This window comes from Hemiscyllium ocellatum, chromosome 51 (assembly GCF_020745735.1).
Source record: "Hemiscyllium ocellatum isolate sHemOce1 chromosome 51, sHemOce1.pat.X.cur, whole genome shotgun sequence".
Classification (NCBI taxonomy): Eukaryota; Metazoa; Chordata; class Chondrichthyes; order Orectolobiformes; family Hemiscylliidae; genus Hemiscyllium; species Hemiscyllium ocellatum.
The window spans coordinates 3,551,676-3,565,991 of NC_083451.1; positions in this window are offsets into that span (position 1 = coordinate 3,551,676).

Here is a 14,316-nt window from a genome sequence, read left to right on the forward strand (position 1 = left end):
GTGTTGCTCGGGATAAATCCGAAAGTCGACTCTCCCCGTGTGCTTTTACACAGGAAGAAGAAGATACCATTCTGTCCACACTAGACTGCTCTCACATGAGAATTGGAAAGCTTGAATGGTAACAAAAAGAATTGTTTCTGCAACTCTATGTGATCTTTCTGAGAGTTTAGGAGTACTTTGTACAGTTTGTGCTTCAGCAATGATGCAAGGAGGAACCTCCACACAATAAAGTTAAAAGACTTCTCATAATCCACGAATTGCTGATCTTTTGGCATCTTAAGTTTATAACAGAGAGACGGGAAGGTGATCATTTTGTATCTCAAACCGTTCAAAAGAACAGAATAACGACAATCAATGATTCAAGTTTGAAACTTGGTCAAGGCGAATTTTGATGGAAGTCATCAGGGACTTGCAGAAGTTGATTGAACCAGTTTGTTCGCAGGCAAAGGAACCTCTGGCAGGTAGGATGCATTTAAACGTAAGATAGCTAGAGTTCGAGGTCTATCTGTCCATGTGAGACGAAGGGTAATGCTGACAGGACTACTCAACCGCGAATGGCATTGACCAGAATAAATCAGGATGTGTCGCTAAGCGAGAGACAGGTGGGATCAATGGAATGTCTGCAGGTATACAGAAAATGCTGAAACTTACTGAAGATGGAAATGAGGAGGCAAAACGAGGCTACCAGATGGTCCTGGCTGAGAGGGTTATGGTAAATCCAAAGAAATAATTTACATGAATTACAGGACGAAGAATCACTCAAAAGAGAATAGGGCGCCTCAGGGAAGAAAAGTGAGCATGTGCGTGTGGAATCGCAGATGATGGGCGAGGATTGCAACAAATAATTATTCCTGCCATTTACCATGGATAAGGACATAACAACTTGAAATATACTTCCATGGATAAAGGCATAACAACTTGGAATGAAAATATTCTTCAGAGAGGAGAGGAGGTGTTCAATGTGTTAGAATGTATAAACGAGGATAAATCTCCCTATCCCGAACAGATATATAACAGAACACTGCAAAAGAATGGATTGTGCATTGAGCGAGGAATAGCTGACTTGTTTTACAAGATCAGTAGACAGGGGTGATGTCGCAGAAGACGGAAGGGTAAGAGAATGTAGTGATCTTATGCAAGAAGAGCTGCAAAGAAAAAGCCTGCAAACTCTAAGTTTAATATCTGTAGTGGGCAAATTACTTGAGAGAATTCTGAGAGAGAAGATGTAAATGTATTTGGAAAGACAAAGGTTGGATTAGGAATAGTCAGCGAGGCTTTCTGATTTGGAGATCATTCCTCAGTTTTGTAGGAGTCTTTCAATGAAGTGACCAGGAAGGTTGACGTAGTCTCTTCTGAGTTCATTGCGGCCTTTGTTAACGTTCCACATGGTAGACTGCTCTGGAAGTTTTGGGAATCGCAGTAGAGCTGGCAAAATCAGTGAGGAGGGCTGTCACTAGTGGAGTGCCTCAGGTGTCACTTTTGGGCTCATTACTGGTTCTTTGCTATATTAATGATTTGGATGAGAATGTACAAGGTGTGATTAGTAAGTTTGCTTTTGACTCGAAAACATGCAGTATCTTTTTGATCTGTATTAATGATCTGAATGAGAATGTACTAGATATGAGTTGAAAATTTGCCAATATTACACAAAGTAGGTGGTGTCGTGCAAAGTATGGGAGCTTATCGAAAATTACAACAGCAGATGGGAAAGGAGGAGTGAAATGGCAAACGGAGATTAACAAGCAAAAAATGTGAGGGATTGCATTTTGTCAAGTCAAATTCAGGTAGGAGTTTCACGCTAAATGTTAGGCTCCTAAGGAGTGCAATGGAAACGTGCGCTCTTGGATTTCAGTTTCAGAGTTTCTGAAAGTAGATTCACAGGTAGACAGGGCAGGAAAGGACTTGTTGGCACACTGGCCTCCATTAATCAGCGAACTGAGAATATAAGATAAAAGGTAATGTTTCAGTTCTACAGGACGTGGATGAGACAGCACGAGAAGTGTTCTGTTCAGATTTTGGCAACTTGTCATAGGAAGAATTTTATTACATCTGAAAGAGTGCAGAGAGATTTGCGAGGAGTGTTGGACTCAGTGGTTTTATTTGCTGTGTTTGGACAAGCTTGCGCTGGTCTCTTCAGATCACAGAAAATAAGACGATACCTCTTGATGGTGTAGAAGAGCATGAGAGGCAGGGATGGGGTGAATGCACTCAGTATTTTGTTTCCACGGTTGGAGAATCGGGGACGAAACGGTATCACTTTAAGGTTAGAGGGGAAAGAAACAGAGGGTCAACTTTTTTTTCACAGAGGGTGGTACGCATGTGGAGTGAGGCGAAAGCATTAACAACATGGAAAAAGCATTTGGACTTATACATGAATAAGAAACGTTTACAGCTTCAATGCCAAGTGTAGGGAAATGGGTTTCATGTGCATGGACATTTTGGTCAGCATGGAGCAGATTCGGCGAAAATGTCTGTCTCCCTCCTCTCGGACTATATGGTTGTATTCAGTCACTCAAATTTGTTTCCACGAAACAGGATGAGGCCATTCAGCCCCACGAACCTGCTCAACAGGAAGAGGTCGAGGTCACTCACACACTCGATCCTGTTACACCGGAACAGAAGGAGCATACTCAGCATTTCGAGTCTGCATCAGGCAAATAGATGAAGGCAATTCAGCTTCCAGATTCTGTTGTAGGAAACAGGAGGAGGAAGTTAAGATTCTTGAGTCCGTTAAAGAGGAGCAGGAGAGGCCATCACTCTTTCTAGTTGGATCCACTGGATGGGGAATAGCTTTTCACATCTGTTTCAGGGGAGCAGTTCAAGGCAGTTCAACCTCTTCAGCCTGTTACACAGGAAAAGAAGTAAACCACTAATATCCCGACTCTGTTAGCGATGAACAAGTGGAAATCCTTCAGACTCTAGAATCTGATGCACATGAACTGAAGGAAGTCATTTAGTCTCAGAAACAATTTGCAGAGGAATGTGTGGAGGTCAAGCAGAGAGTGAATTCTGTTACACTAGATCAGGTGGCTGCAATTCAGCTTCTGACATACAAAAGCAAATCCAAACAGATCATTTGCTCAGTGACAGAGAGAAAACAAGACACAACAAACATCATTCAGATTTGCACTGTGTTTTACAGAAACAAGAGAAAGTCTTTGAGTCAATCGGAATTGTAAGATTTTGTAGAGGCTGTTTAGTCCACCAACTCCATTCCACTGGAAGAGCAAGACACCAGACAATTACTCAGCTGATCAAGCATTTAACACAGGAGAACATGGAGGCCTGCGAGCCACAAGTAAAATGTTAATTAGGAGCAGATGCCGTGAAGTCTCTCCCCAGTTGTATGATGCACTGGGGGAGAAGGGAGATTGGCTTGTTACAAAATACATACATCAATACTTTCCATGAGTGGGCTATTCAATCCTGGTTCACATTCAATAAGATTATGGATGACCTGTGTTCCATTTCACAGAGATTCCTCTCCTTTTAGGCTCTGCTTCATTTGTGCGTAACATAGGAGACACAGATACTGTCACAATCCCACATCTCAATGACCACTAACACGTCTGTCCAGTTGAATTTAAAATATATTCGGTGTCCAGTACTGTAATTCAGCAAAACGCCTTTGAAATAAGCAGGAAACAGGAACTGAAAGAAACAGCTAGCTACAATTTTGCTTTATTGTTTCTGAGCTTCCGAATGGTGGAACCCAATGTTCTGCGATAAACACCCCCCAAGGCTGAGAAACATAATGGACAATTATTCGTGTTAAAATTGATCATCACCAATATGCCTGCAGCAGACGTAATTTTCCAAATCATTTGTGGTAACAATGGCCACTGCAAAGTCCTTGCGGGGAGGGAGTGCCATCTTCAGATTTTATAGAATTTCCAAATTATAGAGTAACATTTACATTTTAAGGAATGGAACATACTTCAATCAAGTCGAGAAACTAACAATCAATTGTCCAGCAGGTGCAGTGGGCCATCGACAGCAGTAGAATCATAAACTGCACGACTCATGTTTTCTGCAACCTTCTGCAACCTATTCTATGCCCCAACTCATAGTAACTTTCGACGATAATCCACGTGGATCGACATCAACGAAAAGTGAAGGAAGTACTGGGAACAGTACCAACCATACATAAATAAGCGGTGATGAATCGGAGAAGCTGGTGTTGGACAGGAGTGGACAAAGCTAAAAATCACAGACACCAGGTTATGGTCCAACAGGTTTATTTGGAAACATTAGCTTTTGATGCGCTGCTTCATTAGGTGACAGTGAAGCAGAATCACAATATATAGAATGTAGAGTATACGATTATACTGTTATGTAGCTAAAATGATACATTCAACAAAGCTGGATTACGTATTTCATATTTTAGAAATCATTTGGCAGTTTCAGATTTTTAATATGCAAATCCCATAATTTTTGTTAAATCACATTCTAAAAATAACTACAGGTGTTATAACAATAGGTGCATTCTGAGCCCAGTAATTGTGCAAAAGTGAGAAGTTAAATTCTGTCTCTATCATAATCTTGAGTCTGTGGGTTATTTTTTCTAAAGTGCAATCTACACGATATTACAAGTATTGCCTGCCTGTAGGTTATGTATTTTTGAGCAAAATAGAATGTGGACGCAAATATGATTTTTCAACTATAAATGCACCCAAAAACAAATATGTGCGTGCATGTGAGAAACACACTCGTTCTGGTGTCTGTTCACATCAGTTCTTGCTGTTATTTTGTGTACCTTGTTGAAAGTGCTGAGAGTGTTTCAGTGATTTTTCCCTACTCAGGCGCAAACGCCCAAGACGCCACCACCCTCTTACAACTGCCCTACCTGTACCTTTTCCTTCTCATCTCTTTTCACAACCCTCCACTCCGGCATATCACCAACAAACCCCATCATCATGTCACGTTCGAAACTACATTGCTCCCAGGCCCACCCACTTCATTTTTCTCTAAGCCCGCTTGCACCACACTGTATTCCTGATGACGAGTTTATGCTCAAACAACCAGTTCTCCTCTCCTCAAGACGATGCCTTTTAGACTGTGAGCTCTTGCTTCTGCAGTCCTAACTTTGTCAGTCAATATATGGTTAAAGATGACAGGGGTAGATAAGCATTCAAGAACAGGAGAATGATAGAGATTTAAGGTTAACTGTGTCTGCTTGAGACAATTTGTGGCAAAAACCACGATTCGTGGCCGAGACATGTGCAAGTAGACATTAAGTGCAAAGTCGAAAACAGTGCACGTTGACGATGCCTGTTTCAATCAGATTACTACAGGATAGAAATAAACTGCACGAGTTGAAGAGCTAGATAATGATAGAGAAATGACATAGGCCTGAAGGAATTCATGGAGTTATAGATTCATAGAGTTATGGAGTCCGACATCGTGCAGTTAGGCCTTTCATCCCAAACATGCCCTTGCCGACCGAAATGCCTATCGACGCTAACCAGAATACCCTGCACTTTACCTCTGTCTTTCGAAATGTTTCCTTCCATGTGTATGGCCAAAGGCCTTCCAAATGGTGCTCATGTGCGTGCAACTGTCATTTCTGCTGGTCACTCATTTGATACGCACACCATCTTCTGTGTAAAAGAATTGCCCATAAAATTCCAATTTATCATTTCCCCTCCAAACTGAAAAAGATGATGTTTCGTCATTGATTCTGGTCAATGGTAACCTCGACCTTGCACAAAGTAGAATGTGGCGTGGGGGTGGGGGAGGGGGAATGTGTTGATCTCAGTGACGCCAACGTCATTGAATGTCAGCGTTGATATCACAGTAGTGTTCCAAACGCAGGCGACCATTTGAGTCATTGAATCTGACAACATGCTACACTAGACGGGATTGACGTTCACGACGAGGAGGTGTGTGAAATTTCAGAAAGTTTGAAAATAGAGAAGTCCCCGTGCCGGATGGGATTTTGTGAGCATTGATGGAAAGCCATTGAAGAGGTTACAGAGTCTTTGGCTTTGATTATTATGTCGCCAATGTGTAAAGTAATATTACCAGAAAACTTGCAAATGTTGCTCCATTGTTTCGAAGTAGAAATCGAGATACACTGGTAATTATAGATCCATACTCCAGTTGTGAGTAACATGTTGGAAATTGTTGTAAGGGGTGCGTAGGATTTATACCCATCAATACAGGAATAATGTGTTTAGGGAATGTCAACGCTGTTTTGTGAAGTGTATGTCGTGCCTCACAAACTATATTGAGTTATTTGAGAAGGTGAACAAACCCTTTATGGCAGTAAAGCAGTTGCTGTAATGTATATCAATGTATAAAGGGTGTTTGATAAGGTTTCGCAAGGTACGCTATAGCAGAAAATACAGAGGAAATTTTTACCGGAAATTGGTTCGCGAGATATTAGAAGGCAGAAAGTCGTGGTTGATGAGAAACCTATATACTGTAGTTCACTTAATGGTAGTTTACTGCAAGAATGCTTCAGGCCACTGCTGGTTGTAATTTTTCTTTATAAATGACCTCAATGAGGTCATTAAATGATGGTGAGTAAATTTGCCAATGACGCTCACGTCGGGAGAGACATGGATAGTGCCAATGGAAGTTGCACGTTATCAAGGGTCAGATAATGCGGAGAAGGGTAGGTATTCACTTTTAAAGACGCAGCAGGAATGCAGAGTACTGGGCTAAAGGTGAGATCGTTCGCTTGGCAGATGAGCACACAGATCTCAGTGTTCATGGATTTTGATCACTGAAAGATGCCACCCAGGTTTATAGAGTGGTAATGAAAGCGTTCAGAGTGTTTGATTTCACGGGCAGAGGAATTTTATTATATATGACTTGTTTGAAGAAACACTTGAGTCAGCTGTACATCACAGAAGAGCAGAAAGTGATAGTTCATCGTGGCACATTGTGTCCTCTTCACTGGTCCAGATTGCCTGCCCAGGCACGCAAAGTATTTTTGTGTGACAGTAAGCCCCAGACTTAATCCAGTATAGGTGCAAGCCAATCAGCCCTCACTGAGTGCACGGATTATCCATGATTTACAGATAGAAGGATGGACTGGAGATACACTGAGAAAGAGAGAGAGAGAGAGAGAGAGAGAAGTGAAAGGATATGAATGGAGAGAGGAAATTTGGGGAGCAACAAAGTTAGTGAGAGAAGAAGTGATGTTAAACATGAAGCGGGGGAGATAGATGGTGAGAAAGAATAGGGAAGATTGACTGGTCAGATAGAAGATGAAAATTTTACTTCAAAATACACTGAAACAACAACAGCTGGAACTTAAAGCACAGAGACTGTGTGAGACGTTGGTGTAAAACTCACTGCGAGAGGTTATCCGCTGAAAATTTTGAATAATGATTATACTCAGCATTATGAGTGCATTTAACAATCTGATTACGTAGAACTTTCAGAGATATATTCCCGTGTTCAGAAAGTAATCCTTTTTTATCCCAGAATTGTTCGAGTCGAATCATATTGTCTTTCCTCATTCTCATGTTGGGTGTATCTTGGAATCTTCTCTTAAATTGTGTTATGAAGAGAAATGTTCATCATTGTGGGTGTATCTTAGAATCTTCTCTAATAATGCGTTATGAAGATAACTGTTCCAATACTAACGACTTGAAATATTGTTTTTCTCCTAGTCTGAATAGCTGTGTTAGCCAGATCTCTCAGTTGTTTCTCTCTTCACCATAGTCACATGCACAATTTGACTGAATTGCAGTAAATGAACGTTTCTTCACGTTTCATTGACATCAGTAACTTCAAAAGGATCAACATTATATAACTTGTCTGACGTTGATTAATAGGTTGAATTATTGTCATTACAAACCAATCCTCAATAACATACTCATATCCGTTTCCGTCCTGCGTCAGTCCGAATTTTCTGCTTCACATTATTATCCTCAGATTTGGACTTTCAATGTTCCCTTAATCGGTCACTTATATTAGAATATACGGGAAAGGACAATAATTTCATGATGTGTATCTCATTTATGGAGAAGGACGTACATTTACCTGCAGACAGTCCTCTGGCTTTAGTTTGAGATCTAATGCTGAGTGATTAATTATGCATAATCACTCTACTAAATCAAATATTATCTCCCTGCATCTCCCCCAGATATCGCACTCAACGTGTATAAATATTCTATTTTAATTTGAATACTAAGAGAATATATTGAAGTTTAAGGTGTTAACTGAACTTTTATTATTTCATGACCATGATTAATTCCAAATTCCATAATGGATGTGTCCCTGGAAAGTTCTGTGTTCTCTTAATAAGGGACTCTGTCTTGTGTGTTATGCCAAAGTATCAGTGAAACATCAAAAAAGACAACTCCAAAGAAAAATGTAGAAGAGATTAGAATCGAAGAAATATTGACTCCAATGCTCAAACAATGAATCTGAATCTCAGAGTAATAGATTGGAATATCATAACAAGGGACACGAGTTATCTGACGATCTGACGATCTTATGTGGCTTTCACTGGAATGGATACCTTTGGCATCGCTGATCAAATTATTACTTCGGTTTTCAAGGTGGTTACTATACGATCGTCCCTGTTGTTGGTGTTCCTGTGGTAATTCATTCTGGCTATTAACCAATTTGTAATTAATTGCTCCGTATTTTATTTCAGTTTTGAAAAGATGGAAACGGATATCTTCATTTCCCATCAAAAATAATTCCTTGAAATTTCCAAAATGGAAATTGCAGGTTACCTTTTACTAATGATTAATTGCAAACCTGTCCCTCATTTATATCTGAGGAAGCATCAGACTTCTCAGAACTATCATATTTTTTGTTGCCGTGCAGCGCTTTATATTTCAATTCCATCACGGGGATCACATTCCACTTGAAACTGATTGCAGCGACTACATAAAGCATCATAGTTGACATTGTTACAACTAGCTACAAAGGTTCAAGATCTCTTCGTACTACCCTTGCACTTACAAAACAATTACACGTTAAATTACACGTTAGTACTACACTAACGTGTTACTAGTATTACTTGAATTACACTAACATATTACTTGAATACTAGTAACACGTTACACGTTCATACTAAACTTTGATGTTACCTTAGCAGTATCTTAGACATAGCAACATTAAATGCACTCTTGTCTAATAGATAGCAAGTTCCACTTCCAATCAGGAGCTGGGGATATTTCTTTTTACCCAGCTTATCTCTGAGTAAAGAAAGTACCTCTGGCATTGATCTCTATTTATCAGCCCTCAATTTAAAGGCTCTTTCCGTCATGCTGGCCCTTACCACTGCCCACCTTTCTAATCAAATGATCATCTTGAATATCTCTGTTATGTCACCTCTCAAGCATCTCTCTAATGAAAACAGCTACAAGTCCATCATTCTTTCATTATAAAAACGCCCCCCACACCCACCCCTCATAACAAGCAACATCCCAATAATCTCTTCTGATCATTTCCATTGCTTCCACATCATTCCAAGAATGATAATGACAAATGCATGCAATACTCCAAGTGTGGTTCAACATGAGTTTCCTCAAACTGCAATATGATCTCATAGCTCCAAAACTCAATCCCTTCACCACTAAAAGGGAAAATACTTTATGCTTTCTTAACAATCCGATCAACCTGAGTGGCACCATTCAGGGAAATATGAATATGGACATAGAAACCGTTGTGCTCATCCAAGTTACCAAGAATCTTAGCATTAGCCTTGTATTCATGTTACTCCTTCCAAAATGAATCTCCTCAGACATTTCCACATTAAATTCCATTTGCCACCGCTCCACCTAGCTCTGCAGCTTATCTATGTCCATCTGTAGGGCAATATTCCACACTATCCACAATTCCCACCCCCCCACCTTAGTGCCGTCCGCAAATTTGATAATTCGACACCTCTAAACTCTGATCCTTCTGCACCCATCCTTCTGCACTCTGATCCACCTTATTTATAAAAATGACGAACAACAGTGGTCTCAAAACAGATCTCTTCGGTACATCGTTTGCAACTGAACTCCAGATGACCATTCGCCATTAATCACAACCCTCTGTCTTCATTCAGCTTGCCAATTTCTGATCCAAATCACTAAATCAACTCCAATCCCATACATCCGTATTTTCTGCAATAGCCTGTGGTGGCGAACATGTCAAAATCTTTTTTTATATCAATGTGTACTGCAGCATCTGTTTTCTCATCATCCACCTGCTTGGTTACTGCCTGAAAGGACTCAAGAATGTTTGAGATGCATGACCGTTATTTGTTACAACCGTGTTGACTATTCGTAGTCAAATTATTCCATTCTAGATTATTATATTCCCTATCACTTGCAATCCTTTCCAACTCTTTATCATAACCTAAGTAAGTCACATTGGTATATCACTACCAGAGTTGTCCCTACTCCCCTTCTTGAACAAGGGAGCAACATTTGTTGCCCTCCACTCTTGTGGCACTATTCTTGTAGAAAATGAAAACATACATTTCCAAACTAAAGATTCTGGTGTCTCCTATTTGGCTTCCCAGAAATCCTTCCGTTCCAGGGGTCCTAATTATTTCAACAGTTTCGAGAATTACCAACACCTCCTGCAATGCACAAGAATCCCATTTAGTCTAATAGCCTGTATCTCAATGCTCTTCTCAACTACATAATCTTTTTCCAACGAGAATATTTTGGTAAAATATTCATTGACCGTTTATCATACCTTTTGTTCTCTACAAACATATTCCCACTACTGACCTTGACTGGCCCTAACGTTACTGTCGTCATTCTTTTACTCGAGACATACCTATGAAACGTTTTAGAGCTTCCTTGATCCATCTGCTGGAGATTTCACATGCCCCCTCCTGTCACCTCTTTGTTTTCTCTTTAGATCCTTCATTGCTCACTTGCAGATATCAAACCCCCGAACTAAGCTTCACGTCCCATCTTTTATTAGCCTTCTTTTCAATCTTGAGAAGCGAATGCACAATGTCTATTAAAGCATGGTTCTCTCATGAAACCATAAGGGAACCATGGTTTCCTCCCTGCCTGACATGTGCATGGATATCAAGGAAACACTGTAGTTTGTTCTTGAATACACTGTGCATTTCAATTGGACCCATTCACTGCAGTTTCCTTCCCAATTCCATGCATCCTAAATCTTGTCTAATCGCATCAGAATTGCATTTCCCCAGCTAGACCTTTTGCCCTTTAAATCGCTAAACGGAATCTGACCGAATTGTGATCACTGTTAACAAAGTGCTCACTTACCTCCAAATCTTTCACCTGACCTTAATTAATTACCCATTACCAAATCCAATGAGGCCTCGCCTCCTGTTTGTCTCTCTACAAAATATATCATAAATCTCCCGTACACATTGTGAAAATATATGACCCATCTTCAGGTCTCGCACTTCTGTCAAATTTTGGAAAGTTGAATTCCACCACAACCACTACTTTGCTACTTTCCCTCCTATGCAGAATCATCGTTGCAATCACTTTCCTCTACATCTCTGGAACTTTTCGTACGCTTGTACAAAACTCCCAACAGAGTGACCACTGCTTTCCTGTTTACAATATCAGCCCAAGCTAATTAGACGAGGCCTCATCAAACGTCCCCTCGGTTTTCGTAACACTGTCCTTGACTAACAATGTCATTCCTCCCCCTCTTTTTGCCATCTTTCCTTTTACACATAAAAAAACCTACCCCGGAGGGTGCAACAACTATTTCTGTCCCTGCTCTACCCATGTCTCTGAAGTAGACACAACGTCGAAGTTCCAGATACCAACCCATGCTGCAAGTTCACCAAACCTATTCCTGTCGCTCCTTGTTTTGAAATAAACACACTTCAAGACAACTGCTTGACAACCGATACACTCTTACTACTAACTCACGATTTGCAACCTCCTATAATCTGAAGCTAGAATTCATGTTCCCATCACGCTGCTGAATTAGTTTTAGTCCCTCCCGAAGATAGTTGGCTAATTCCCCTCCCACCTCCCAAGAATCTGTTGCTACCCCTCCGGTTTAAGTGTCGACCATCCAGTTTTAGAGGTCCTACCTACCGCAGAAGATTCCCCAAATCTCAATATATACATATCCCTCCCTCTTACACCATCGCTGTAGCCACGTGTTCAATCTCACCCTCTGCCTTCTTCTCGCCTCACTAGCATGTGGCACGGGTAACAAATTAAAGATAGCAACTCTGTTTCTTCTAGCTGTAAGCTTCATACCTAACGCCCTGCATTAAATCTTCATTGCTTTTCCTAACTATAATGTTGGTGCCGATGTGGACCCCGGCTTTGGGCTGCTCCACCTCCCCCTTAATGACACACAAAACACAATGTGTGACATTACGGACCTGGCACCTGGGAGGCAGCATACCAAACGTAAGTATCTCTCGTTCACAAGAATTCCCTGAACAACACGCACAGTCTCTGTTCCAGTGACCTGTACTCCATGGCTTACTCATGGTCAGTCGTCCCCCAAACAGAATCCAAAATGGTATCCTTGTTACTGAGGGGAACAGCCATAGGGATCACTGTACTTCCTGCCGATTCCCTTTCCTTCCTCCGACTGTCACCTATCTACCTTTTCCCTGTACCTCTGGTGTGCTTCCCTTCCTGTAACTCCTCCCAATTACCCCTTCAGCCGACCAAATGATACGAAGTTTCATCCACCTCCAGTTCCTTAACGCTGCTTCCGAGGAGCTGCAGTTGGCTGCAATTCACGCAAATGAATTCAGCAGAGACACTAGTGGGAACCTTTACCTCCCACATTCTATGGCAGGAGCATTCAAACACTCCAATCCGCCATGTTCTAAATTCACAAAGGGACGAGTGGAAAAAGAAATCGAGTGACCAAACATCTCCGGCCCTTGAAACATATTTTTGGTGAGTGGAGGAGGATGCACTAAGTAGAGTTTCAGGTAATGCAACCACCCAAATATATTACTTCCTTACTCAGCAGTCCCGTGTCTGCTCCTGCTCAGTGTGCATTCCGCCTATTTCAAAGTAAGTTTTGAAAAGCGGTAATTTATGTCACTGATAGTCCCCGGCCGAATCTCCCGCTGTACCTGTTACACAAAAATAGAGGCCCGTGACGCTCAAGGTAAGCTTTTAAAGCACGTAATTGAATACGTCTTCGACAATCTTTTTAGTTGTGATGTTGTGAAATGTAATAACCTCTGGAAATGTAGTGGACACATATTATTTTTAGCAAGTACATTTAAACACTTTTAGGTTTAGGTGGGGATCCGAAGAAATCAGTGAGGGGTCCTCAAATGCAGGAATAGATATGAAAGATTCTGGCTTTGTTACTACATGTTGTTTTCCAATTACCTGCTATGTACAACACGTATGTCAAAATGCAACTGCATCCCTGTGCAGTTCAGCCCCCGAAAAATGTTTTGTCTTTCAGCTTAGGTTTTCATACCCCGAAATGACCTCCTATTGGTATGTCATGTGCTCCTTCCAATGCATCCTTTGCTTCACCCACTGGCAATACAACTTTATAAATTCTGCACATTTCTCACCTGCCTGAATATGAGATGGTCTGCATTTCCTCATTAAGACGCAATTTTTAAGAGAATGCCTCTCAGGGGTGCAATTAGTTACTCCTTCCGTGCATGCCTTTGGTATAATTGCTTTAGATTCTTATCTTTCTCCTGGAACTCAGATAACATCTCTGCAGTAACAATTTCTACTTTGTCGTCCAGCTGCTCCTGGTCTGTCTCAATCATTTGATAAAATAGAGTCTCTGCTATATCCACTTCAATTTTCTGAACTTTACTCTTCGTCGCTCACGTTTCAGATTGTGAACTTGTAAACTTGTTACTCAGCAGCACGGAAAAATCCTAGGATATGCAACCTGAAACAGTTCCTTTGCCTGATTTTTCTCTGGGATTTCAACCACAATTGGCAGGGCTCCAACCTCTAAAACAGTAATATCCTTACCAAGGACATTTATTTTTCTTGAATCTGTGAATTTGCCGAGTATTCCTAATACCACACTTCCACTTTTCACTGGAAACCCCAACCTAACTAAACATCATTGTGTGTGTCTTGTGTTACAGTGAATTCCCCTTTGAATCACTTTAATCCAGCTATAGTCCTCCTGAGGTACTTGTCTCCACACCTATCTCTTTAAATTCCAAACTCTTTGCCAACTGTTTTTGACCTCTGCGCCTATACTTTACATTGGCAAGTATATGATATAAAAAGGTCTGGCATTTGCTCCATAATCACCTCCGACCAGTTTGTACATTGTGTTGCAGTTTTTCTTTTAGCTGCCACTGTGTTGTCCATTCTCATTTCAACAACATTTACTGGCTTATCCTGTTTTCCACATTGTGTTTTCCCAGTGCTTTTTCAGACT